Raw genomic sequence first — 26,458 nt, 5'->3', positions numbered from 1 at the left:
CGAGCACGGGTCATCTCAGCCTTAGCGGAAGTCCGCTCAATAGTGGTCAGAAGAAAGTTCGACCAAGCCTTGTATATCGGTAATAAGTCCACTACATCAATTCGCTGCGGTACTCCGCTCCTTCCTTTCCAACCAGTCCCCTCTCGTACAAGACCAGCAAGTAACCCGGTCCAATAATCAGCATTTTTCTCCCCTCCTCCAGACTCCTTCCTCCGCTCAATAACACCGCACTCGTCCGGCCTAGTAAGCCCCAACACCCTAGCAATATCATCAGAACTGTACCCCACCCTCTTGCCTCGAACTTTCGCATGTCTACTCGTTTCTCCCGCAGCAAATGCATTAGACAAAAATTCCAAAGCGATGGTCTTGTTGCTTTCACCGGTCACCATATTCACCACACCTTGCCAACCCTTCTGCTCAATTTTTTCAGCAAAAATTGGATACCTTGTAAGTGACCCAAAATCAAATCCCCTCTCCTTAGTAAAAGTGTTCCCCTGAATTTCCTGGTATCGTTTCTCCGCCGTCTCAGAGACAAACCGTCGGTAAGGTGGTGGGTTAATGGGTTGTGGTTGGGGTGGAGGGGTTGGTGGTGGTGGTTGAGAGGAGGAAGACTCTTTTCCTTTCCTCTTTCGTGTAGGTGGTGGTGGTGGTTGACCTTGGTTTCTAGTTTGGGCCATGGGTGTGTTGGGATTGAAGGAAGGTTGATGAGAATTAGAAAGTTAGGCTTTGGATGAATTTGTGGTTGTTATGTATGATTGTTGAAGGTTATGGGTAGTGGGTAGTTTGTTTGTAGTGAAATTGTGGTTGTGGTGTTGGTATATGGAAGTTAAGAAAGGTAGAAGATGAAGATTTGTAGTTGATTTTCGGTCTAGGGAAAATTGGGCAGCATAACCTTGCTTGTGGAAGATGGAAAATGAAGAGAAGGGAGGCTTGTATTTATAGGGGAATGCGAACTCGGCCACCGATGCAGACAAATCGGTCACCGATTCCCACCCTAACGGTCAAAAACGGCCAGTTTTTAAAATTCAAATGCACAATCGGTTACCGATGGGGAGAAATCGGTAACCGATTTTTCCAGTGGCAAACTCGAAAAATCCTTTTTTTTAAAAATCGGCTACCGATGCCACAGAATCGGTCACCGATGATATTTTTTTTTTTTTTTAAGAAAAGCAAAACTAAACAAAAATTCTAGTAGCAAAAATATGTTTTTGTGTCAAAAAGCAGTCACCGATTGTGATAAACGACTACTGATTTTTGACTTACTTTTTTTTGGTGTGGGACTTAGAAATGTACTGCCCACATTTTCATAAAATAAATGCAAAGATTAAAGAAAAGAAAATATACCGAAGATGGGTTGCCTCCCATCAAGCGCTGGTTTAACGTCCTAAGCTTGACGGTCCACTTTTCTTTCTTCAAGTGGATTGTAACGAAATGGATTCCCTTGAACGCTCCGACTCTCCCCCATAGTATGGTTTGAGTCTTTGTCCATTGACCTTGAAGGTCTTGTCAGAATCCAAGTGTTGTACCTCAATAGCACCGTACGGGTAAACTTTCGCCACTTTGAATGGCCCGGACCATCTTGACTTCAGCTTTCCAGGGAACAGCCTCAACCTGGAATTAAAAAGTAGAACAAGTTGCCCTTCTCTAAACTCCCTAATTTGAATCTTTTTGTCATGCCATTTTTTTGTTTTTTCTTTATAGATTTTGGCATTCTCGTAGGCATAGTTCCGGAATTCATCCAACTCATGGAGTTGCAGAATTCGAGACCCACCTGCTTTAAAAAGATCAAAATTAAGGAGCTTAGTTGCCCACAAAGCCTTGTGTTCGAGCTCTAAGGGCAAATGACAAGATTTTCCATAGACAATTTGAAAAGGGGACATACCTATAGGTGTTTTGAAGGCAGTCCTATATGCCCATAAGGCATCATCAAGCTTAAGAGACCAATCCTTTCGGGACGAGTTCACAGTTTTTTCTAAAATTTGCTTGATTTGCCTATTGGACACTTCTACTTGTCCACTAGTCTGAGGATGGTAGGGTGTGGCAATCCGATGATGCACATTGTACTTTTTCAACAACGCCTCCATCTTTCGATTGAGGAAGTGGGTGCCTTCATCACTAATTAAATCTCTAGGAACCCCAAAGCATGAGAAAATGTTTTTCTTAAGGAAGGCAACCACTACTTGAGCATCATTGGTTTGCGTGGCAATTGCTTCCACCCACTTAGAAACGTAGTCCACTGCCACCAAAATGTACATCTTTGAGTATGAGGATGGGAATGGTCCCATGAAATCAATTCCCCACACATCAAAGATTTCCACTTCTAACACAGGATTTTGTGGCATCTCGTTTCTTTTTGAAATATTTCCTGTGCGTTGGCAGCGGTCACATTTCTTAACATAGGTGAACGCATCTTTAAACAAAGTAGGCCAAAATAGGCCAGACTGAAGGACATTTGCAGCAGTCCTATCCCCACTAAAGTGTCCCCCATAGCTGGAGTCATGGCAGTGCCACAACACCTTTTCTTGTTCATCTTCGGGGACACACCTTCTTAACAAACCATCAACCCCCCTTTTATACAGAAATGGTTCATCCCAAACATATGACTTGCAGTCATGTAGGAATTTCTTACGTTGTTGGGAGTTAAAGTCAAGAGGAATAATCTTACCCACCATGTAGTTCGCATAGTCCGCGAACCACGGCACCATCGTGAAAGCTAAGATGTGCTCATCAGCAAAGAGGTCCTTGATAGGCCTCTTCTCCTCTGTTTCATCCATCTTCTCCAGGCGAGAAAGATGGTCAGCCACCGTGTTCTCCGATCCTTTCTTGTCACGGATCTCTATATCAAATTCCTGCAATAAAAGTATCCACCTAAGAAGCCTTGGCTTAGAGTCCTGCTTAGAAAACAAATACCTTAGTGCAGCATGGTCAGTGTAAACAATAACTTTAGACCCTAACAAGTAAGATCTAAATTTATCAAAAGCATAAACAACAGCCAGAAGTTCTTTTTCAGTGGTGGCATAGTTAAGTTGTGCCGGATTCAAAACATGGCTGGCATAATAGATAACATGCAACAACTTATCTTTTCTTTGACCAAGTACTGCCCCAACAACTATGTCACTTGCATCACACATAATTTCAAAAGGTAGTGACCAATCAGGTGCGATGACAATAGGGGCAGTGATCAATTTTTGTTTCAAGGTATTAAAAGCATTAAAGCACTCATCATTGAATTGGAAAGGAATGTCTTTTACAAGCAAGTTAGTAAGGGGTTTTGCTATTTTTGAAAAATCCTTGATAAACCTCCTATAAAAACCTGCATGGCCTAAAAAGCTTCGAATGCCTTTCTCATTAGTGGGAGGAGGAAGTTTTTCAATTACTTCAATTTTAGCTTGGTCAACCTCTATCCCCTTGTGGGAGATTCGGTGACCCAAAACAATTCCCTCTCTCACCATGAAATGGCATTTTTCTCAGTTTAGGACTAAATTAGCTTTTTGACATCTTTCCAAAACAAGAGATAAATTATGCAAACAATTATCAAAAGAAGAGCCAAAGACAGAGAAATCGTCCATAAAAACTTCGATATGTTTTTCAAGCATATCGGAGAATATGGACATGACACACCTTTGAAACGTGGCAGGGGCATTGCATAGCCCAAATGGCATCCTCCTGTAAGCAAATATCCCATAAGGACATGTGAAAGCAGTTTTCTCTTGATCTTCAGGTGCCACCGCAATTTGATTATAACCAGAGTACCCGTCCAAGAAACAGTAGTACTCATGACCCGCTAACCTCTCTAGCATTTGATCAATGAAAGGTAGTGGGAAGTGATCTTTCCTTGTTGCGGTATTCAGCCTCCTATAGTCAATACAAACTCTCCACCCGGTGACTGTACGTGTTGGGATCAGCTCATTCTTCTCATTTGTAACCACGGTAGTCCCACCCTTTTTAGGAACAACTTGGACGGGACTCACCCACGAACTGTCTGAGATGGGATAGATGATACCTGCTTCAAGTAGCTTGACAACCTCCTTTCTTATTACCTCTTTCATGGCTGGATTTAGTCTTCGTTGAGGTTGCACCACCGGCTTGAAATTATCCTCCATCAGAATTTTGTGCATGCAAAAAGTAGGGCTAATACCTTTCAAATCCTCAATAGACCAACCCAAAGCACCCTTGTACATTCTAAGCACCCTTAACAGTTTTTCTTCTTCAAGTTTGCTCAAGTTAGAACTAATGATGGCTGGGTACTTCTCTTTCTCACCAAGGAACACATACTTCAAGTGAGAAGGTAGTTGTTTGAGTTCAACTATTGGTGCTTCTTTTGATTTCTCCACAACTTCGTTTTGAGGATGAAGTTCCTCCCACCTAGTAGGGGTGCGACGGTTGTGGGACGGAGAGGCCTCCAACATAGCTAAGACTTCACATTCTTTAGGATCCTCACTCTCTTGTGCACTTTCCGGTGGCAAGCTTAAGACTCTTTCAAGTGGTAGGGCTGGTATCTCTTTTTGGAGCTTTTCTTTCACAAAGGATTTGATCATGTCGACCCTATAGCATTTTTCTTTCTCTTCGGGGTGCTTCATAGCTTTAAGAACATTCAACTTTACCACCTCATCAAAGAATTTCAACGTTAAAGTGCCATCTTCCATGTCAATTAAACACCTTCCGGTTTGCAAGAACGGTCTTCCTAGTATCAAGGGAATATCATCATCTTCTTCCATCTCAAGAACGACAAAATCTACCGGGAAGATGAATTTATCAACTTTCACAAGAACATCTTCAACTATGCCATAGGGGAATTTGTAAGACTTATCTGCAAACTGTAGAGTCATCCTTGTGTCTCGTACCCTTCCAATGCCCAACTTCTTATATATGGACAACGGCATCAAGCTCACACTAGCTCCAAGATCAATCAACGCCTTCTTAAAAGTTCTATCCCCAATTGTACAAGGAATAGTGACACTCCCGGGGTCTTTTAGTTTCCTTGGAATTTTTCTTTGCAAGACCGCACTACATTGCTCGGTGAGCATCACATCTTCATCATCGATTGTTCTCTTTCTTGAAAGGATGTCTTTCATGAACTTTGCATATGAAGGCATTTGTTGGATAGCTTCAGCAAAAGGAATGTTGATTTGTAGCTTCTTGAACATCTCAATGAACTTTGCAAAGCACTTTTCATCTTTTTCTTTCTTCACCCTTTGAGGATAAGGCAGCTTGATTTGTGGCTTTGGAGCCTCATCTTTCTTTTTCTTTTCAGGCTCTTCAACAACTTGAGTAACACCAGGATCACGCACTTCAACCTCCACTTCAATTAGTTCAGGAGGCGAGTCACCTCCATCATGTTTAGCTTGAGATGATAATGATTCATCCTTCTTCATGCTTCTTGTGGTAACCATGTTCACATTTTCATGATCCCTTGGATTGATAACAGTGTTGCTTGGAAGGGTTCCTGGAGCTCTTTGAGTGAGTTGTTGAGCAATTTGCCCAACTTGAGTTTCAAGATTTTTGATCGAAGCCCTTGTATTCTTTTGAGCCTCTCTGGTTTCTTGAGCTAAGGAATTCATGTTGGTAGCCATTGCTTCAATTGCTAACTCCCAATCCGCCTTATTTGGAGCTTGGTTTGATGGACCTCCTTGATAACCCCCTTGTTGTTGATTTTGAGAACCACCTTGTTGATTTTTCCATGAGAAATTTGGATGGTTCCTCCAGCCTGGATTATATGTATTTGCAAAAGGGTTATTTCTAATCTGGTTCCCTTGACTGCTGAGGTAGTTCACCATTTCTACTTGGGTTGCATCCACGGGCACATCACAATGCATAGTGAAATGAGGGCCAGCACACCAATCACATTTGACAGTGTTCATTTGATTTACCGGAGCAACTTGGGGGTGAGTTAAGTTAAGTGCTGTCATTTTCTTTGACACTTCAGCAGCTACTGCATCTTGAATCTGCTTACCAGTTAGTATGCTTTGAGCATTTTTGAGCTCAAGTTGATTCAGATCTATGAGTCCTCCCCTTGTACCACCAGTTCTATCATACATCTCCATTTGTTCATTAAGTGCAACAGCTTCAATGACTTTGATTATTTGAGAGGCGGTTTTGAAATTTATGGAACCACCAGAAGCTGTGTCGAGGACTTGTCTAGTAGCCAGACGTAGATGTTTTATCTTGGTTTTCGGGTGTCAAACATTGATTACGTTTGAACCTTTTAAACCGGTGATATCTTATTTTTTTTTGGGAAGGGAAAAAGTAATAAGCAAAACCCTTGAGAATCGAGGTCCGGGAGTTGTTTTCGCTACGGGAAGGTGTTAGGCACCCATAACGACTATAGTAACCTATAGGAACCGTCTTTAATTTCTAAGCGCGCGCTTTATTTTTAAATGCTATTTTGAAATGATATTTACACCTAAGAATTTCTAAGTGAAGAATTGGAGGGAGAAGAATGTTTTTGGATTTTTATTTTAGTTGAATTGAAGGAATTTTGTTCCTTGCCTACGTACCCGTTTAAGGGATCAAATCCACCGTAGTTCTCTCTCAAAAATGTTTTTGTTTTTGTTGGTTGATTTTAAGTTTGAAAATGAATTTTGAAGAATAGAAAGAGGCCTCAAGGGCATGAGATTAGGAAATAGTGAGGTTTGATTAGTGATTTGCAAAAGAAGTCAAAGTTTGATTATTTTCATTGAAATTTGATTAAGAAAATGGAAAATTCAATGGGGTTTTGACCCCAAGGTTTATTATGAAAAAATGTTTGAGTGAAGTTTGTTCAAGTTTTTTGGGAAAATGATTTTTCTAAGTATAAGGCCTAAACATACATCTAAACATACAATCCTAAACATACATCTAAACATGCATATTCTAACTATATCTAAAGTGGTGTGTGTGCAATGTGTCGGTGCTTGTGTCGGTGTACATTATTAGAGTCCATTGTCCTTTACATTATACCCTAGATACATTCTATGGCCTCTTTGCCAAGAAATTAAAAGACATGAAGTAAAATATTACAAGAAATCCTAAGTGTTTACATTCTAGTTTTTGTATGAAATTAAATTGTAAGAAACAAAGGTGCAAGAAATAAAAGATGAAAATGTGATATGAGATGCTTATGAAACAATGAACAAAGGGTTAGTAATAATAGGCATTGGATAGTAGAAAAAAGTGGCAAGAAAATGAAGCGTATCAACATGGGGAAAACAACAAAAAGTAGCAAAAAATGCACTTAATAGAATACCCAAAATTCCTAAGCAAGTAAGAGATCCATTTTGGCATTTTCAAAGGGGTTTTAGGTTCAGCCCCAATGTGAAAGCCACAAGAAAAAATTGTAAGCCAAGGAATCGTGGTATGAAATTAAGGCAATTTTACACTAATTCACATATTAAAAAATAACAAGTGACTTGCTAACTAAGCAAACAATTATCACACATTCAAAACAGCACCAAAAACTACATATTATGCAACAAGCAATACCCTAAGATCACTCATCAAGTAACCATTATCATGAGCCAAAGTATTGGAGCTAAAATGTGCAAAAAGCTTCACAAAATAGGATAAAAAAACACCACAAAATACTCACAATTCCACATGTATTTTTTCTAACAATTTCCTGCCTTCAAAATACACAAGAAACAACCCTAAATCGATCAAGATTATCGCAATAAAGCTCACCCAAATTTTTACAAGTTTTTAACAAAGTTTTCAACAAAACAACAAAAAGATAAAAAGAAACATTTTAAACCAAAGCAAAATTAATTTTCAGTATTTCTTGATCAATCTTGACATGCAATATGTCAAAATTGATCAAGAAATACAAAGAAAATTATAGGAATTTTTAGGAATTTTTTGGAGGATCTCTTGAGTGCACAGGGTGGAAACAGCAACACTGGGGGTCCAAACAATAATGGAAATAACAGGAACAAGCAGAATACACATGCAGTTGGGCCTAAGAGCAAATCCAGTTGAACCATGGGTCATGGGTAGTAAAAAAATGGGTCAAACCATGGATCATGTATAAAAAGCATGAACATACAAGTTATAACACAAAAACACATGCTTCCTTCTTCTTCTTTCTCGTTCCAGGCCAAAGAACACGCCTGCACCTTCTTCTTCTCAGGCAAGACACTCGTTTTCCGGCACGGTGGCCGGTGGTGGCGCCGCCGTGCCGGAGTTCCAAAAGTTCTCCGAATTCAAAAATTTTCGCGTATTTATAACCACTTTTCTCTCCTCTATTCAAATCCACCATTAATTTTCGAAAACAAACACCAAAAAGTTCTAGATCTACACCAAGAGATTCATCTTTTGACATCTATTTTCTAGTGTTTTTGAATCAGCAAGAAGCACACAAACAAGTAAATTCAAAACGCAGCAAAAATGGAAGAATAGTGAAAGATTGGTTACCTCTGTTCTTCCGCGAGAATGGCTCTGTTGTGACGGCGACGTTGAACTCGGATCCTTCTTCTTCTCTTCGTTCTTTTTAATCCTAAAACTGATTCGATCGATCCTTGCTTCCGCTTCTTGAACAGGTTCGATTATGTTTGCGTTCTTCCTCTTCAATGCGGTTTAGCTCCCCTTTGCTTCTGGTTGTTGAATTCTTGCCGAAATTCCAGTGATATGCGATTGAAAAGGAACGTTGCGTATTGTATGCACTTGAAATTGGTATTGACGGATTCGAATTGTGGATGAAGAGTGGGATGTTTTGATGGTGGAAGAGGAAGGTTACGGTGGTGGAGTGGTGGTAGGATGGGTTGGTTGCGGTGGAGAGGGAAGAAAGAGAGAGAGAGAAAGTTGGTTAGAGGTGATGTTAGGAGGTTGTTAGGGTGGTTGAGTGGTGGAGGAAGTGGTGGTTAGAGGTTGTTATGGTGGTGGAAATTAGCCACGTGAGAGAAAGAAAAGAGGGAAAAAATGAAAAAGTTTTTTTGTGATTTTTTGGAATTTGTGAAAAAGTGATTGGTGTTGTGAAATTTTGACCATAGTTTGACTTATATAGGTGATGAAAGGGATGCTTGGACCAATTGGAATGGGACATGTGGCACTTGGATCTAACAAACTTTTAAAGACCAATAACATTTGGACACATGGCACTTGGACTCTAACAACTTAAAAGGGATTAAAACGTAAATAACAAAAGTACGAGGACTAAAATGAAAATTAAACTAAAATTGAATTGAAAAAGTAAAAATGAAAATTAACGTAAAGCGAGACGATTAAACACAACAAAGCAGATTAAAATGAAACAGAGATATTATGTGAAATGACCAAAATGCCCCTAGGGACTAAAACGACTAGAAACGACTCAAATGCAATTTTAAAATGGATTTTTAACAGGAGATTAAAGCAAGAACTTATACAAGACTCAGAGACAATTTTTTAGAATTTAAACAGAGTTTTAACACATGAAAAGACTAAAATGTCCCTAGGGGCAAAATTGACTCGAAATGACTTCAAATGCAATTTTAAAAGGGATTCTGACATAGAATTGAAATGAAGACTTATTCAAACTATTTGAAAGGACTCAAACAAAATTTTAAAAGATTGAAAGAAATTTTAACACATGAAATGACTAAAATGCCCCTAGGGCTAAACTGACTAAAAATGACTCAACTGATGTTTTCTGAAATGAATTTTGACATGGGGTTGAAACAAGGACTTATACAAACCAATTTAACAGACTCAAACAATTTTCAAGGATTAAAATGAGTTAAATGCAGGAAATGACTAAAATACCCTTTTTCATGAATTTTGCAAATAACATTGAAATAAAATGCAGAGAAAGATGCAATTGATCAGAGACATATCAAATGACTTATAATGCAAGAAAAGAAGAATTAAACAAGTATTTTTAGGTCCAAAATTAGGGTATAACAGCGGCCCCTATTTAAGTTTCTTTGTCCGGAGAGTCAAGAGACGAAGTCTTAGAATTGACGGGACGAAGATACTTAAATATTAACATTTGCACTGCTTTTGGACATAAAAATACGCTTTCAGATTTTCAAAAACATGAATGCCATGCAACATTTCATTTATGAAGGCAAGACAATCGAACCGGAATCTACGGGCTGTGTCACACCACCAAGGGATTTATAGACATCAAGGTAGAAAGAACGGGCAACAAATAGACAGGTACAAGCTGTTCTTTGGATCGAACTTGGCACTTGACCGGAAACATAGACATATAGGCAGATACAAGCTGTTCTTTGGATCGAACTTGACAATTGATCGGAAACATAGACATATAGGCAGATACAAGCTGTTCTTTGGATCGAACTTGACACTTGATTGAAAATACAAACAGATAGACAGACACAAACTGTTCTTCGGATCGAACTGGCCGTTTGGCTGGAGACATAGACAAAAGGGTTGATACAAGCTGTTTCTTTGGATCGAACTTGCTTGTTGGATTATCACCACATCATGTGGGAGAGTGCAGACTGTTCTCTTAGATCGAACTTGTCGTTTGACCGATAACAAAGCATAAGCTGGGTACAAACTGTTCTTCAGATTGAACTTGCCGTCTGACTGATAACAAAGCATGAGCTGGGTACAAACTGTTCTATCGAACTTGCCGTTTGACCGATAACAGAACATAAGCTGGGTACAAACTGTTCTATCGAACTTGCCGTTTTTCCGGAAGCATAGGTATATAAGCAGGTACAAGTGGTTCTTTTTTGGATTGAACCTGGCACTTGACCAGTAACAAGATACAAATTGAGAGTCTGGTTTAACAAGATACCAATTGAGGGTACATTGTCATTGACCTGGTTTGAAAATAGACATGACCATTTTTGTTGGCCCAAGAGTAAATTGACATTGATTTGAATTGAATTGAAAGTTGAAATTGACATTGACATTGACATTGGCTTGGAAATTGAAATTGACATTGACATTGACATTGACATTGACATTGGCTTGGCAATTGAAATTGACATTGACATTGGCTTGGCAATTGAAATTGACATTGACATTTGACATTGACATTTGACATTGATATTGACATTGACATTGGACATTGGCTTGGCAATTGAAATTGACATTGACATTTGACATTGACATTTGACATTGATATTGGCATTGACATTGACATTTAACATTGACATTTGACATTGACATTGACATTGGATATTGACATTGACATTGACATTGGCATTTGACATTAACATTGACATTGACATTGACATTGGCATTTGACATTAACATTGACATTGGCATTTGACATTAACATTGACATTGGCATTTGACATTTGACATTGACATTTGACGTTTGCAATTGAAATTGAAATTGGCATTGAATTTGACAGTTGACAGTTGGATATGCAACATGTATGTATGGTATAACAAGATTTTTGGATATATGAGCACATAAAATGCATGATTATGCATGTATGAATGCTTGAAATGCATGATTGGTTTGTAACTTGGCAGAGAAGTTTCACAAAGGCAGACAAGACATTGGAAGATTGGGCACGTAGTGGCTCGTGCTGCAACATATTCACAGGGGGAAAACCTCTTTGGAGAGACCGTCGTTGAGAGACGTATCGAAACCATGGCTGAGGGCAATAAAACTTGTAAAGGAGGACCCTTGGAAGGTTCTTGGACACAGTTCGCCGTTGCTAGGCGTGTCAGTGCTGGGTAAACATCGGATGTTCGCATCTGTGGTCAATGCTTTTTTCAATATTTCATTCTTCCATTTTTCATTTTCAAACCCCATTTTTGCCTGAACCGCCCTTTCGGGTTTTCGATTCACCGGGGAGTAAATTCTTTTCATTGCCCCATGTTTGCCTGAATTGCCTTCATAGGTTGTCAATCAGCGGGGTGCTCATTTTTGCCTAAGCCGCCTTTTTGGGTTTTCAACTTAGCGAGCTTTTCATTTGTATTTTTTCATTTTTTCATTTCATTCTGTTTTTCCATTCTTGCCATTGACCACAGATCATCCTGGGGAGTAACCTGCTTGTAACATGTGTTGAAATAGACATTGACGCTCATTCATTCATGCATGTTTCATTGAAATGTACCCTATTGCTCAGGTTTGCTTTCAAAATAGACAGAAAAAGATTTTTCAATTTTCAAAAGATGTTTGTTTCAGACATTGACTTTATCCAATAGAAAGAAAATATTTTGTATATAGCATTGAAAGTAGAAAGAAGAATAGAATTTCAAACATTAGCACAGGCTCAAATTGATGTAGAAGAGTGAAAGTCAGCCAAAGGCATGACTTCACGGATTTACAAAGCTTGGAAAATGGTAATTTTATTGGTTGGTGATACATTGAACACGATGACCGCTACATTTCATAGAAATTTTGAATTCACAAGTACAGAAGCCTCTGATGAAGACGATCATTGACAGTTGTAGATGCCCCAAGGGGTGATGGTGATTTGCCAGATATAGTTACTTGTCTTTTATTGTCAACCTCATTTTTGCATGAACCGCCCTTTCGGGTTTTCGGCTCATCGAGGCGTTCATTCTTGCCTGAGTTGCGTACAATCTCAGCGAGCTCTTTCATTTTCACTTTTTTGGTCCCTAACTTTTGCCTGGATCGCCCTTTCGGGTTTTCGATCCACCGGGAAGCGCATTTTTGCCTAGGCCGCCCTTTCGGGTTTTCGACCTACCACGCTGTTCTTTTCTTTCTAGACAAAGTATTTCTTGACTACATCGGCATTAACAGGATTTGGGAGTTCAACACCATCCATGTGTGTAAGAATCAAAGCACCACCAGAGAAAGCCTTCTTGACAACATAAGGACCTTCATAGTTAGGTGTCCACTTGCCCCTTGGGTCGGGTTGTTGACTTATCCTTCTTTTCAATACAAGTTCGCCTTCCTTGAATTCTCGAGGTCGGACTTTCTTGTCAAAAGCATTCTTCATCCGTACTTGATACAACTGTCCATGAGTCATAGCATCCATACGTTTTTCTTCAATCAGATTCAATTGATCATACCGACTTTGACACCATTCAGCCTCAGTTAATTTTGCTTCCATGATTACTCGAAGAGATGGAATCTCCACTTCCAGAGGGAGAACTGCTTCCATACCATACACCAAAGAGAAAGGAGTTGCCCCGGTTGAACTACGCACTGTAGTACGGTAACCATGCAAGGCAAAAGGTAGCATTTCATGCCAGTCTTTGTAAGTAGTGACCATCTTCTGAACAATCTTCTTGATGTTCTTGTTAGCGGCCTCAACTGCACCATTCATCTGAGGTCTATAAGGAGAAGAGTTGTGATGTTCAATCTTGAATTCTTCACATAAAGCTTGCATCATGCTATTGTTCAGATTGGAACCATTGTCAGTGATGATCTTATTAGGAACACCATATCGACAGATGATGTTATTCTTGATAAACTTGACAACCACTTGCTTGGTCACATTGGCATAGGAAGCAGCTTCAACCCACTTGGTGAAATAGTCAATCGCCACTAGAATGAAACGATGTCCATTGGAAGCTTTTGGTTCAATTCTTCCGATCATGTCAATGCCCCACATAGAGAAAGGCCATGGGGAAGATATAACATTGAGAGCGTGTGGAGGCACATGAATCTTGTCAGCATAAATTTGACATTTGTGACATCTCTTAGCATGTTTGTGGCAGTCCCGCTCCATGGTTATCCAGTAATAGCCGGCTCTTAACAGTTTTCTTGACATGGTGTGACCCGAAGCATGGGTCCCAAAAGTACCTTCATGTACATCATGCATCAATTTCTCAGCTTCTTGTTTGTCAGCACATCTCAACAAGACCATGTCATAGTTCCTCTTGTATAGGATTTCTCCGTCCAGAAGGAACCTGCTAGCCCATCGTCTCAAGGTCTTTTTATCCCTGTTGGAAGCACCAGGTGGATATTCACGATTCTGCAAGAACTGCTTGATGTTGTAATACCAAGGCTTTTTATCATTCACAACCTTATCAGCTTGATCTGGCATATTTTCAATGGTAAACACATGAGCGGGTCTATCAAGACGTTGCACTTTGATTACAGGCACATCATTCCAGTGATTGACTCGAAACATAGAAGACAGAGTAGCAAGAGCATCGGCCATCTGATTTTCATCCCGAGGGATGTGGTGTAGCTCAACCTTGGTAAAGTATGTCAACAGACGTCTTGCATAGTCACGGTATGGGATCAGCTTCTCATGATGAGTCTCCCATTCACCCTTTATCTGGTTAATAACAAGTGCAGAATCTCCATAGATGTCAAGGTGTTTGATTCTCAGATCAAGGGCTTCTTCAATGCCCAAGATGCATGCTTCATACTCAGCTATATTGTTTGTGCATTCAAAAGTTATTCGAGCGGTGAAAGGAATGTGGTGCCCCTGCGGAGTTACAATGATGGCTCCGATTCCTTTACCATAAGCATTAACAGCACCGTCAAACACCAATCCCCATTTGCTATTGGGATCCGGCCCTTCATTGATCAGTGGCTCTTCACAATCTTTTGCTTTCAGATACATAATCTTTTCATCAGGGAAATCAAACTTAATCGGCTGGTAGTCATCAAGAGGTTGACAAGCAAGATGCTCAGCAAGGATACTTCCTTTGATTGCTTTCTGAGCTTTGTATACAATGTCATATTCAGACAACAACATCTGCCAACGCGCGATCTTTCCAGTAACAGCGGGCTTTTCAAAGATGTACTTGATTGGATCCATTCGGGATATCAACCAAGTTGTGTGATTCACCATATAATGACGCAGGCGTTTGGCAGCCCAAGCTAAAGCACAACAAGTCTTTTCAAGCATTGTATACCGAGTCTCGCAGTCGGTGAACTTCTTGCTCAGATAGTAGATAGCATGCTCTTTCTTACCAGTCTCATCTTGTTGACCGAGAACACAACCCACTGAATCATCTAACACTGATAGATACATAATCAAAGGCCTTCCTTCCACTGGCGGGACAAGGATGGGTGGCTCTAACAGGTATTCTTTAATGCTATCAAAAGCTTCCTGGCATTCATTATTCCATACAACAGGCTGATTCTTTCTGAGCAATTTGAAAATTGGTCCACAAGTAGTGGTCATGTGAGATATGAATCTTGAAATATAATTCAGACGTCCGAGGAAACCTCTGACTTGCTTCTCAGTTTGAGGGGCCGGCATTTCTCTGATGGCTCGGACTTTGTCAGGATCAACTTCAATGCCTCTCTGGCTGACAATGAAGCCTAGCAACTTTCCAGATCTTACACCAAATGTGCACTTGTTAGGATTCAACCGCAGCTTGTACTTTCTTAATCTTTCAAACATCTTTTTCAAATACACAACATGCTGCTCTTCATCACTTGATTTCACAATCATGTCATCAACATATACTTCAATTTCTTTGTGAATCATATCATGAAACAGAGTGGTCATACCCCTTTGATAGGTAGCACCAGCATTTATCAAGCCAAACGGCATCACTTTATAACAGAACGTTCCCCACGGAGTGATGAAGGACGTCTTTTCTCTATCTTCAGGAGACATTCGTATCTGATTATAACCAGAGAAACCATCCATGAAAGAGAACACTTTGGATTGAGCAGTACTGTCAACAAGCACATCAATGTGAGGCAATGGGAAGTTATCTTTCGGACTGGCCTTATTCAGATCTCTGTAATCAACACACATTCGAACTTTCCCATCTTTCTTCGGTACTGGTACAATGTTGGCAATCCACTCAGGATATTCAGCTGTCATGAGGAAACCCGCATCAATTTGCTTCTGCACTTCAGCCTTGATCTTAAGAGCCATGTCTGGACGAGACCTTCTCAATTTCTGTTTGACAGGAGGACATTCAGGTCTTGTCGGTATCCGATGTTCCACAATCTTGGGATCTAGACCCGGCATATCTTCATAGGACCATGCAAAGACATCTGGATAATCATGGAGAAGCTGAGTGATCTTCTTTTTCACTTCTGGCTCAAGTGCAGCACCAATCTTGATCTCTCGCTTGTTCTCTTCAGTACCCAGGTTGATAAGCTCAATCTCTTCCTGGTGAGGCTGAATGGCTCTTCTTTCTTGCTCAAGCAGTCGAGTGATCTCATACGGTATCTCTTCATCATCATCATCCTCATCTTCAGCTTCATATACAGGGAATTCAAAATTTGGAGGAACCATAGGGTCACTGTGTTCAACGGGTTTATTATGGTTCAATCTGCATAGTATGATTGGGATGATTTTAGAAAAAGTTTTTCATGCAGATTTTTGAAATTAATAAGAAAAATACAGATGTTTTGGTTTTTTCTGGCATTACCATTATTTCCAAGAAAAAGGCACTAAAAAAACAAAGAGTCGTGAGAAAGACGACAACTTTTATTGAAAACGGCAATGCCGAAACAAACACGCCCTTACAATGGTATCACTTTCGCCTTGGGCAGAGCGAAAGGATTGTTATTTTGAAAACAAAGAAAACATGAGCAACAAGACACATTACATGGAAGCATGCATGACTAAAGGAACATCAATGGCTTCCCAATTTCTCACAGTGCCTCCTGGTATAACAAAGGTAGGCACGTAACCACCTCCAGCAGCATTTTCAGCAATAGCATTAATAAACCCAGCACTGTAGAAAGTTCCTGTTGAAACACCAGAGGTTGGGGAGAATCCAAGGCCCTCTTTACGCTTGTTTTCCAAGATCTGAATCACCTTGCCCCAGCCAGCAGCTTGCCCTGCTTGAACAGCCTTCTGGGCATCTTTCAATGAGGCCATACTAGCACCAGCCCTCCGGGGCTCTGCACCCTCAACAGTCAAGCCTGGCACAATCACACATACATCACTGGCAATCAAGTGTTTGTCATCCATCAGACTCTGAATATCATCTTGCACAACACAACAGCCCATAGGATTCCGAAGGCATTCTGAACAAGAAGTATGATCATGTTTGAAAAGAGAAGCCTGGCATAGCTTGACATGTAATGGCACCAAGGGAGTAACGACATTGCAGACATCCAACACGGGATCCTCTTGAGGAACGGGAACCCTTTCAAAGGCCTCAATCATATTGACAGCAGCATGGTTTGGAAGTGGATTGTCAAGGACATGAGGAACACTGTTCTCAAAAGTCAAACGTCCTTTTTCTATCAGATCTTTCACAATATATTTCAGAGCAAAGCAACCTTCAACATCGTGGCCTTGAGCACCCTGATGAAATTCACATGTTAAGTCTTGACGGAACCTGGGAGGCAATGGATTAGGCGGAGGCTTGCCTGGTCTAGTGACGCAGTGCCCCTTGGCCAGTAGAGTTGGGAGCAGCTCACCATACCGCATTGGTATTGTTGGAAAAGAAGGCTTGGGTCGGGGACCCTATTGTTGCTGCCGTTGCTGTTGAGCAGGAGGCTGTTGTTGTGTTTGCTGAGGGATAGCATTGACGGGCATTGGTGGTTGACCCGGTGGCAAAGGATATTGTTGATAGAATGGTGGGAAGAAAGGATGTTGAGAGTATTGCATGTATTGATAGGGCAAAGGTAGTTGCATGGCTGCTGCAGACGGGTTACCAGACACCATCCCTACATCAGACTCTTTTCTCTTGTGATGACCGTTACCGTACTTCTTTGGTGCACTGTTTGATGATTCACCTTTCTCGAGGACAATAATACCATCTCGGACGGCCTCTTCTAGTCGAGTGCCCATTGTAACCATATCAGAGAAGTTGTTTGGGGCAGAGACTATCATTCTCTCCTTATATTCCTTTTTCAGAGTTTTCAGGAATGTCTGTGTTAACTCTTCTTCATCAAGTCGAGGAGAAACACGGGCAGCTGCCCCTCTCCATCTCTGAGCATATTCACGGAAGGTTTCATCTGATTTCTGAGATAGGGCTTTGAGAGAGTCCCTGTTTGGCCTCAGACGGGTGTTGAACTCATATTGTCCTTCAAAAGCAGCAGCCAGATCCTCAAAAGTATGGATGTTGTCTTTGCTCAAACTAGTATACCAATCTGCTGCATCATCTGTCAAGCTACTCTGAAAGCAGTGGATCATCAGTGCATCATTGTCTGCATAGTTAGCCATCTTTCGGACATACCGGATAACATGGTTGTGTGGGCAAGAAGTCCCATTGTACTTGTCAAATTCTGGCTCTTTGAATTTCTTAGGAACCTCAAATCGGGATACCAAGCATAGATCACGAGCTTTAGCAGGAGCACCATTGTTTCCTCGGCTAGCCTTGACCTCACGGAGTTCTCCAGCCAACTCCCTTAACTGTCTTCTCATAGCTTCCATTGCGGGATCTTGTCCACGCGGAGTGTCGACATCAATCACCTGTTGCACAGTGTGTACAATAGGATCGGTAACAACAGTAGTCACCTGAGGCATAGAAGTACTTGCACCAGCAAAAGTTGTCATAGGGATCTGTCCTTGACCAGCAAAACCAGAGATACCAGCAGCAGTATTAGGAGAATAGAAAGGTGGGAGGCCATAAGGACGGCCGTTGGGCATAGCAAACCGAGCATCAGTAGCCACAGTAGACAGTGGGATAGAGGGAATCACCCCAGCAGTAACTGGAACAGAAGTGGCTGGTTGTTCCTGTGCAGCCATCATAGTGGACATAGCGTCATGAGCCTTAGCCAAGTCTTCTCTCATAGCAGCCAATTCGGCACGGAGCTGAGCATTTTCTTCTTCAAAGTTAGCCATAATCCTTCTCTTGTGAAATCTTGTCTGATGAATTCTATCTGGTTGGTAGACTTTGCGAACACGAGCCACTTTTCAGACTGCAGCGGACAAAACCAGGAGGCAATGAGCACGAGAGAAGTTTTTTTGGTGACCAATGAATGCATATGATGCATGAAATGTGTAAATGCATATGCAAAAAAGACTCTTTTTATGTTATCGGAGAGTTTTAGACAAATTATAAACTTGTAAACATTACTAAACAACAATTGACATAAACGGGAAACAAACAATCAACATATAGTTTTACAAGACAGTTTCAACATAAACAACAGGAAATAACAACAGGTAATGGAAATCCTCAAGCATAGGAAGTGGAAGCGTCATCCTCAGACTCAGACTCATAGCTGCAGTATCGTGCGTAGAAGTCACGGGCACCCCTAGCCCTCTTAGAGTCTCTCATAAGCAATCTATCTTTCTCCTCAATCTCTCTCTTAGCCTTAGCTAACTCTTTCTTCAGTGTCAAGACTTCATGAGTCTGCTGCTCACCTTTTCCATCCAAAGTCATGATCAAGTTCTCAGCCTCATAGTATCTAGCTCTCCACTGATGCTTCTCCCGACTCTCCATAGCTAGATGCTCCTGATACATCTCCTGGGTAGGTGGGAGTAGAGGCAAAGGCATGGTAGGAACAGTTGCAGACACATATCTCATAGAGGGGTAAGGCGTACCAGCCTCCTCAGCTCGGTTTATCACCCACTGTGTATAGGCCTCATGAGCGATACCGGACCTCACACCCATATGCTTTACCTCTTTCTTCCGAAGCTTGGTCCAAGCTTGCATGAAATCTTCTCTAATTCCGGTGGGAGCATTGGAGTAATGAAAGAAGTAAGGAGCTGTAGCAAGACTGATGGGCTTGTCTTTCATCGGGAAACCAAATTGTCGCAAAGCAAGCTCCGGGTTATAGTTGATTCCACCCCGGGTACCAAGAAGAGGTACATTAAGAAACTTTCCACCACCAAAGATGATTTCCTTGACCCTAGAAGCGGGAGTGAGCCAAACCACTTCATTAGGAGTGAGAGCCATAATCCTCTGTGAAATAGACCAATTCCTCGGATTGTCGTGGAAAGACTGCGGAAGGTGCGAAATAAACCACCTATAGAGGAGAGGCACACAACAAAGAATGTATCCACGACCTTTGTCGGAACGATCGTGAATAGCATGGTAAGTGTCAGCTAGCAAAGTAGGAACCGGATTCTTGGAGTGGAAGATCATAATAGCATTCATGTCTACGAAGCCATCAAGATTCGGAAAGAGAATAAGCCCATAGATGAGAAGTGCAAGAATAGCCTCAAGAGTGTCCTGACAAGTGGTATTGAGGTTGGCTTTCCCAAGAAGATACTCTGAAGTGAAACCTCGGATGCGTGCCTTAGTGACAAGATTCTTAGAGACATCGGTGGTCTTGAGATAGAGATCTTTAGCAATAACCAATGGAGGAGGAGGATCTTCAGGTCCTGAGAAAGGTATCCCCTTAGCAATAGATAGACCTGTCAAGGAAGAATAAGCCTCTAGAGTAGGCATCAACTGAAAATCTGGGAAAGTGAAGCACCGATACCCCGGATCATAGAATTGCACTAGAGTGTGCACAAGCTTCTCATCCACATTAGTATGGAGAATAGGAAGTAAAGCCCCGTAATGATGTCGGAAACCAGTCGGATCCTCAATCTTGAGTGCCAAATCTCTCAAACTAGCCAAATCCACTTCCTTGAACTTGTAGGACTTAGTCATCTTCATGCCTACAATGTTTACAAATTCAACTTGTCTAAGCCCTTCGATAACAATGTATGATAAAAAGGTTTATGCATGAATGCATGTATGCATGAATGCATGATTATGTTCAAGTTCGGAGAAAACATGGGGGGTTTGAAGTTCAAAGTCGAGGAGCCATGGGTGGACACGGTGTCCGGTGAAACTAGGGCTTTAGGATAATAGTAACCGGGTTCTAAAAAGGTTCCCAAGTTGCAACCTCTCCGACGTATCTCATGGTGCCACGAGACAACACTCGCGCCATGATTATACGTAAGAAGGTCTAGCTTGAGTGTAGTATCGCGTGACGACTAAAACTCGAGACGACACTCGGTTTAGCCTCCGCACTACGTCCTAGAAAATGGCCATGGATGGGTTTGGTTATCTACGGTTCATAGCGTCATAGAACAATTAGAAGTAAAGTGCCTAAACGCGACAACCCGCGCCGACAACATCACCTCCAAAATGCCTCAGCTATGTGGGATTGATCGCATAATCCAAAACACGAGGCAACCCCCGGAATGAATTGTCGATTATATCCCTCCTAAATCCTAAGTTCACTCAGCCCGGGTGCAGGACTTTTGATATTCTCACCCCACACGTTTGCAAGAAATTAAACATTTATTCACATAGGAAAGCAAGTAAAGGAAGCAAGTAAAAAAACAAGCGCAAGCGTGGAAATAAAGACTAGGCGTAACTCTCGAATTTCCCCAGTGAAGTCGCCAGCTGTTTTATCTTGGTTTTCGGGTGTCAAACATTGATTACGTTTGAACCTTTTAAACCGGTGATATCTTATTTTTTCTTGGGAAGGGAAAAAGTAAGCAAAACCCTTGAGAATCGAGGTCCGGGAGTTGTTTTCGCTACGGGAAGGTGTTAGGCACCCATAACGACTATAGTAACCTATAGGAACCGTCTTTAATTTCTACGCGCGCGCTTTATTTTTAAATGCTATTTTGAAATGATATTTACACCTAAGAATTTCTAAGTGAAGAATTGGAGGGAGAAGAATGTTTTTGGATTTTTATTTTAGTTGAATTGAAGGAATTTTGTTCCTTGCCTACGTACCCGTTTAAGGGATCAAATCCACCGTAGTTCTCTCTCAAAAATGTTTTTGTTTTTGTTGGTTGATTTTAAGTTTGAAAATGAATTTTGAAGAATAGAAAGAGGCCTCAAGGGCATGAGATTAGGAAATAGTGAGGTTTGATTAGTGATTTGCAAAAGAAGTCAAAGTTTGATTATTTTCATTGAAATTTGATTAAGAAAATGGAAAATTCAATGGGGTTTTGACCCCAAGGTTTATTATGAAAAAATGTTTGAGTGAAGTTTGTTCAAGTTTTTTGGGAAAATGATTTTTCTAAGTATAAGGCCTAAACATACATCTAAACATACAATCCTAAACATACATCTAAACATGCATATTCTAACTATATCTAAAGTGGTGTGTGTGCAATGTGTCGGTGCTTGTGTCGGTGTACATTATTAGAGTCCATTGTCCTTTACATTATACCCTAGATACATTCTATGGCCTCTTTGCCAAGAAATTAAAAGACATGAAGTAAAATATTACAAGAAATCCTAAGTGTTTACATTCTAGTTTTTGTATGAAATTAAATTGTAAGAAACAAAGGTGCAAGAAATAAAAGATGAAAATGTGATATGAGATGCTTATGAAACAATGAACAAAGGGTTAGTAATAATAGGCATTGGATAGTAGAAAAAAGTGGCAAGAAAATGAAGCGTATCAACATGGGGAAAACAACAAAAAGTAGCAAAAAATGCACTTAATAGAATACCCAAAATTCCTAAGCAAGTAAGAGATCCATTTTGGCATTTTCAAAGGGGTTTTAGGTTCAGCCCCAATGTGAAAGCCACAAGAAAAAATTGTAAGCCAAGGAATCGTGGTATGAAATTAAGGCAATTTTACACTAATTCACATATTAAAAAATAACAAGTGACTTGCTAACTAAGCAAACAATTATCACACATTCAAAACAGCACCAAAAACTACATATTATGCAACAAGCAATACCCTAAGATCACTCATCAAGTAACCATTATCATGAGCCAAAGTATTGGAGCTAAAATGTGCAAAAAGCTTCACAAAATAGGATAAAAAAAACACCACAAAATACTCACAATTCCACATGTATTTTTTCTAACAATTTCCAGCCTTCAAAATACACAAGAAACAACCCTAAATCGATCAAGATTATCGCAATAAAGCTCACCCAAATTTTTACAAGTTTTTAACAAAGTTTTCAACAAAACAACAAAAAGATAAAAAGAAACATTTTAAACCAAAGCAAAATTAATTTTCAGTATTTCTTGATCAATCTTGACATGCAATATGTCAAAATTGATCAAGAAATACAAAGAAAATTATAGGAATTTTTAGGAATTTTTTGGAGGATCTCTTGAGTGCACAGGGTGGAAACAGCAACACTGGGGGTCCAAACAATAATGGAAATAACAGGAACAAGCAGAATACACATGCAGTTGGGCCTAAGAGCAAATCCAGTTGAACCATGGGTCATGGGTAGTAAAAAAATGGGTCAAACCATGGATCATGTATAAAAAGCATGAACATACAAGTTATAACACAAAAACACATGCTTCCTTCTTCTTCTTTCTCGTTCCAGGCCAAAGAACACGCCTGCACCTTCTTCTTCTCAGGCAAGACACTCGTTTTCCGGCACGGTGGCCGGTGGTGGCGCCGCCGTGCCGGAGTTCCAAAAGTTCTCCGAATTCAAAAATTTTCGCGTATTTATAACCACTTTTCTCTCCTCTATTCAAATCCACCATTAATTTTCGAAAACAAACACCAAAAAGTTCTAGATCTACACCAAGAGATTCATCTTTTGACATCTATTTTCTAGTGTTTTCGAATCAGCAAGAAGCACACAAACAAGTAAATTCAAAACGCAGCAAAAATGGAAGAATAGTGAAAGATTGGTTACCTCTGTTCTTCCGCGAGAATGGCTCTGTTGTGACGGCGACGTTGAACTCGGATCCTTCTTCTTCTCTTCGTTCTTTTTAATCCTAAAACTGATTCGATCGATCCTTGCTTCCGCTTCTTGAACAGGTTCGATTATGTTTGCGTTCTTCCTCTTCAATGTGGTTTAGCTCCCCTTTGCTTCTGGTTGTTGAATTCTTGCCGAAATTCCAGTGATATGCGATTGAAAAGGAACGTTGCGTATTGTATGCACTTGAAATTGGTATTGACGGATTCGAATTGTGGATGAAGAGTGGGATGTTTTGATGGTGGAAGAGGAAGGTTACGGTGGTGGAGTGGTGGTAGGATGGGTTGGTTGCGGTGGAGAGGGAAGAAAGAGAGAGAGAGAAAGTTGGTTAGAGGTGATGTTAGGAGGTTGTTAGGGTGGTTGAGTGGTGGAGGAAGTGGTGGTTAGAGGTTGTTATGGTGGTGGAAATTAGCCACGTGAGAGAAAGAAAAGAGGGAAAAAATGAAAAAGTTTTTTTGTGATTTTTTGGAATTTGTGAAAAAGTGATTGGTGTTGTGAAATTTTGACCATAGTTTGACTTATATAGGTGATGAAAGGGATGCTTGGACCAATTGGAATGGGACATGTGGCACTTGGATCTAACAAACTTTTAAAGACCAATAACATTTGGACACATGGCACTTGGACTCTAACAACTTAAAAGGGATTAAAACGTAAATAACAAAAGTACGAGGACTAAAATGAAAATTAAACTAAAATTGAATTGAAAAAGTAAAAATGAAAATTAACGTAAAGCGAGACGATTAAACACAACAAAGCAGATTAAAATGAAACAGAGATATTATGTGAAATGACCAAAATGCCCCTAGGGACTAAAACGACTAGAAACGACTCAAATGCAATTTTAAAATGGATTTTTAACAGGAGATTAAAGCAAGAACTTATACAAGACTCAGAGACAATTTTTTAGAATTTAAACAGAGTTTTAACACATGAAAAGACTAAAATGTCCCTAGGGGCAAAATTGACTCGAAATGACTTCAAATGCAATTTTAAAAGGGATTCTGACATAGAATTGAAATGAAGACTTATTCAAACTATTTGAAAGGACTCAAACAAAATTTTAAAAGATTGAAAGAAATTTTAACACATGAAATGACTAAAATGCCCCTAGGGCTAAACTGACTAAAAATGACTCAACTGATGTTTTCTGAAATGAATTTTGACATGGGGTTGAAACAAGGACTTATACAAACCAATTTAACAGACTCAAACAATTTTCAAGGATTAAAATGAGTTAAATGCAGGAAATGACTAAAATACCCTTTTTCATGAATTTTGCAAATAACATTGAAATAAAATGCAGAGAAAGATGCAATTGATCAGAGACATATCAAATGACTTATAATGCAAGAAAAGAAGAATTAAACAAGTATTTTTAGGTCCAAAATTAGGGTATAACAGTAGACCATTACAGAAAATCTGCATTTGAACTGTAGTATCATAGTTGTGCTCGGGACATGCTGAGAGTAACTTCTTGTACCTTTTATAAGCTTCTCCCAAGGACGCTCCCTCTTTCTGTTGGAAGCTGGAAATGTCTTGTCGCCTTCTCACAAATAGAACTGTAGGAAAGAATTGCTCCAAGAACTTGTCTTCCATCTCATTCCAAGTTGTTATGCTACCAGCCGGTAAGGAATCAAACCACTCATATGCATCATCAGTTAAAGTGAACGGGAACAGTCTCAATCTTTTTGCTTCCTCAGAGTGCCCTTGCACTTTTGCTGTCTCACAGAGTATCAAGAAACTCTTCAAGTGCTTGTTGGCATCTTCATTGTACTTTCCAGCATACTGATTCTCCTTCAACTCCCGCAATAGACCGGGATTGATTTCAAACTTGTCCACCGTCACAGGCTGATTTGTAATGGTCAACCTGTTTCGGTTTCTGTCACGAGCCCCATAGTCACCGAGAAGTCTTTCTGCAGGTGGTGGCGGTGGTGGCTGTTGTCCCTCCGCCATCTCTTCGTCTAACTGCTCGTCCGTGTCAACCTCTACTCCGCTAGTCCCTTCCTTTTCTCGAAGTTTTCTGAGTTTTGTTTCTTTCCGGATTGCTCGGCAGTACTTTTCAACTTCTGGAATAAAGGTAAGTTCAGCTGAGGGCTGGCCTCGCATACAAGGTTAGACAATGAGTGAGTAATAATTTTAAAAACAAAAATAAAAACAATAATTTTGTTGCAGAGCAAAAAATTTCAATTAAGAAAATAAAATTCAACAGTGATTTGGCAATCCCCGGCAACGGCGCCAAAAACTTGATGGCGTATTTCGCATGTGTACGAAATCGTTCAAGTAGTAAAAATTAAAACGGTAAGACCGAGTGTCGAACTCAAGGATCGCGTTATACTGTTGAATAGAACTTAGGACTTAATTGAACAAAAGGTTACGTAATTTGTTTTTATCGCAATATTGAAATTAAGCAGAGTAAATACGGTTCAAATTTAATAAGGAAAAAGGTGTTGGGGATGAGTTTTACTAGATGACTAATTCCTGTTAACAACTTAATTATCGTTATTGAATCGATTCATCTAATTGCTACCGAATCCTCTATAAAATTCGTGCCCTAATTCCTTAGTGACAGAAACGTTAATTCTAAAATAAACACCTAATTCCTTAGTGAGTTTTAAGATCAGAATTAAGCATGAACGAACAAAGATTCTCAATTGGTTCCAAGGGTTTGCATCTATTCCTAGATTACAAAGGCAAGGATTTCTTATCTCAAAGCGTTTATAAATTCCACTTCCGTTTCACAATATAAACCATAAATCAATTTACAGGTGATCAATCAATAAAAGCATTAAGAACAGAGATAAGAAAAGCAATTCAATGAATTTATTCAATAATGAAAACTAGGTCATATGACAATCATGTTCATCTAGGTTACCCATCCCCAACAATGGAGGGTTTAGTTACACATAGTCGTTGAGCAAGAAAAAGGGATAAAGGAAAGATTACAAGAATGATTCATCAATGATCCTTGCTAAATCTCCTTCAATGGTGCTCCCGAGTTCTTCCTCTGTGTTTCTGTGCTTCTTGATCTCCAAAAAACGTGAACCCTAATTCTGAAAACGAGTTTCCTTTATATA

The 26,458-nt window shown here is 40.1% G+C and overlaps 1 pseudogene; it reads right to left on the bottom strand.

The window, feature by feature from the left end:
• Nucleotides 1-1,412: 1,412 nt before the first annotated feature.
• On the bottom strand, nt 1,413-25,523 carry LOC146918435 (uncharacterized; annotated as a pseudogene).
• Nucleotides 25,524-26,458: the final 935 nt, after the last annotated feature.

Source organism: Medicago sativa, chromosome 6 (genome assembly GCF_051527215.1).
Source record: "Medicago sativa cultivar Bolivia chromosome 6, Bolivia_mono, whole genome shotgun sequence".
NCBI classification, from domain to species: Eukaryota; Viridiplantae; Streptophyta; class Magnoliopsida; order Fabales; family Fabaceae; genus Medicago; species Medicago sativa.
The sequence above is the reverse complement of the archived record's forward strand: the minus strand, read 5'-3'. Positions and strand labels throughout refer to the sequence as shown.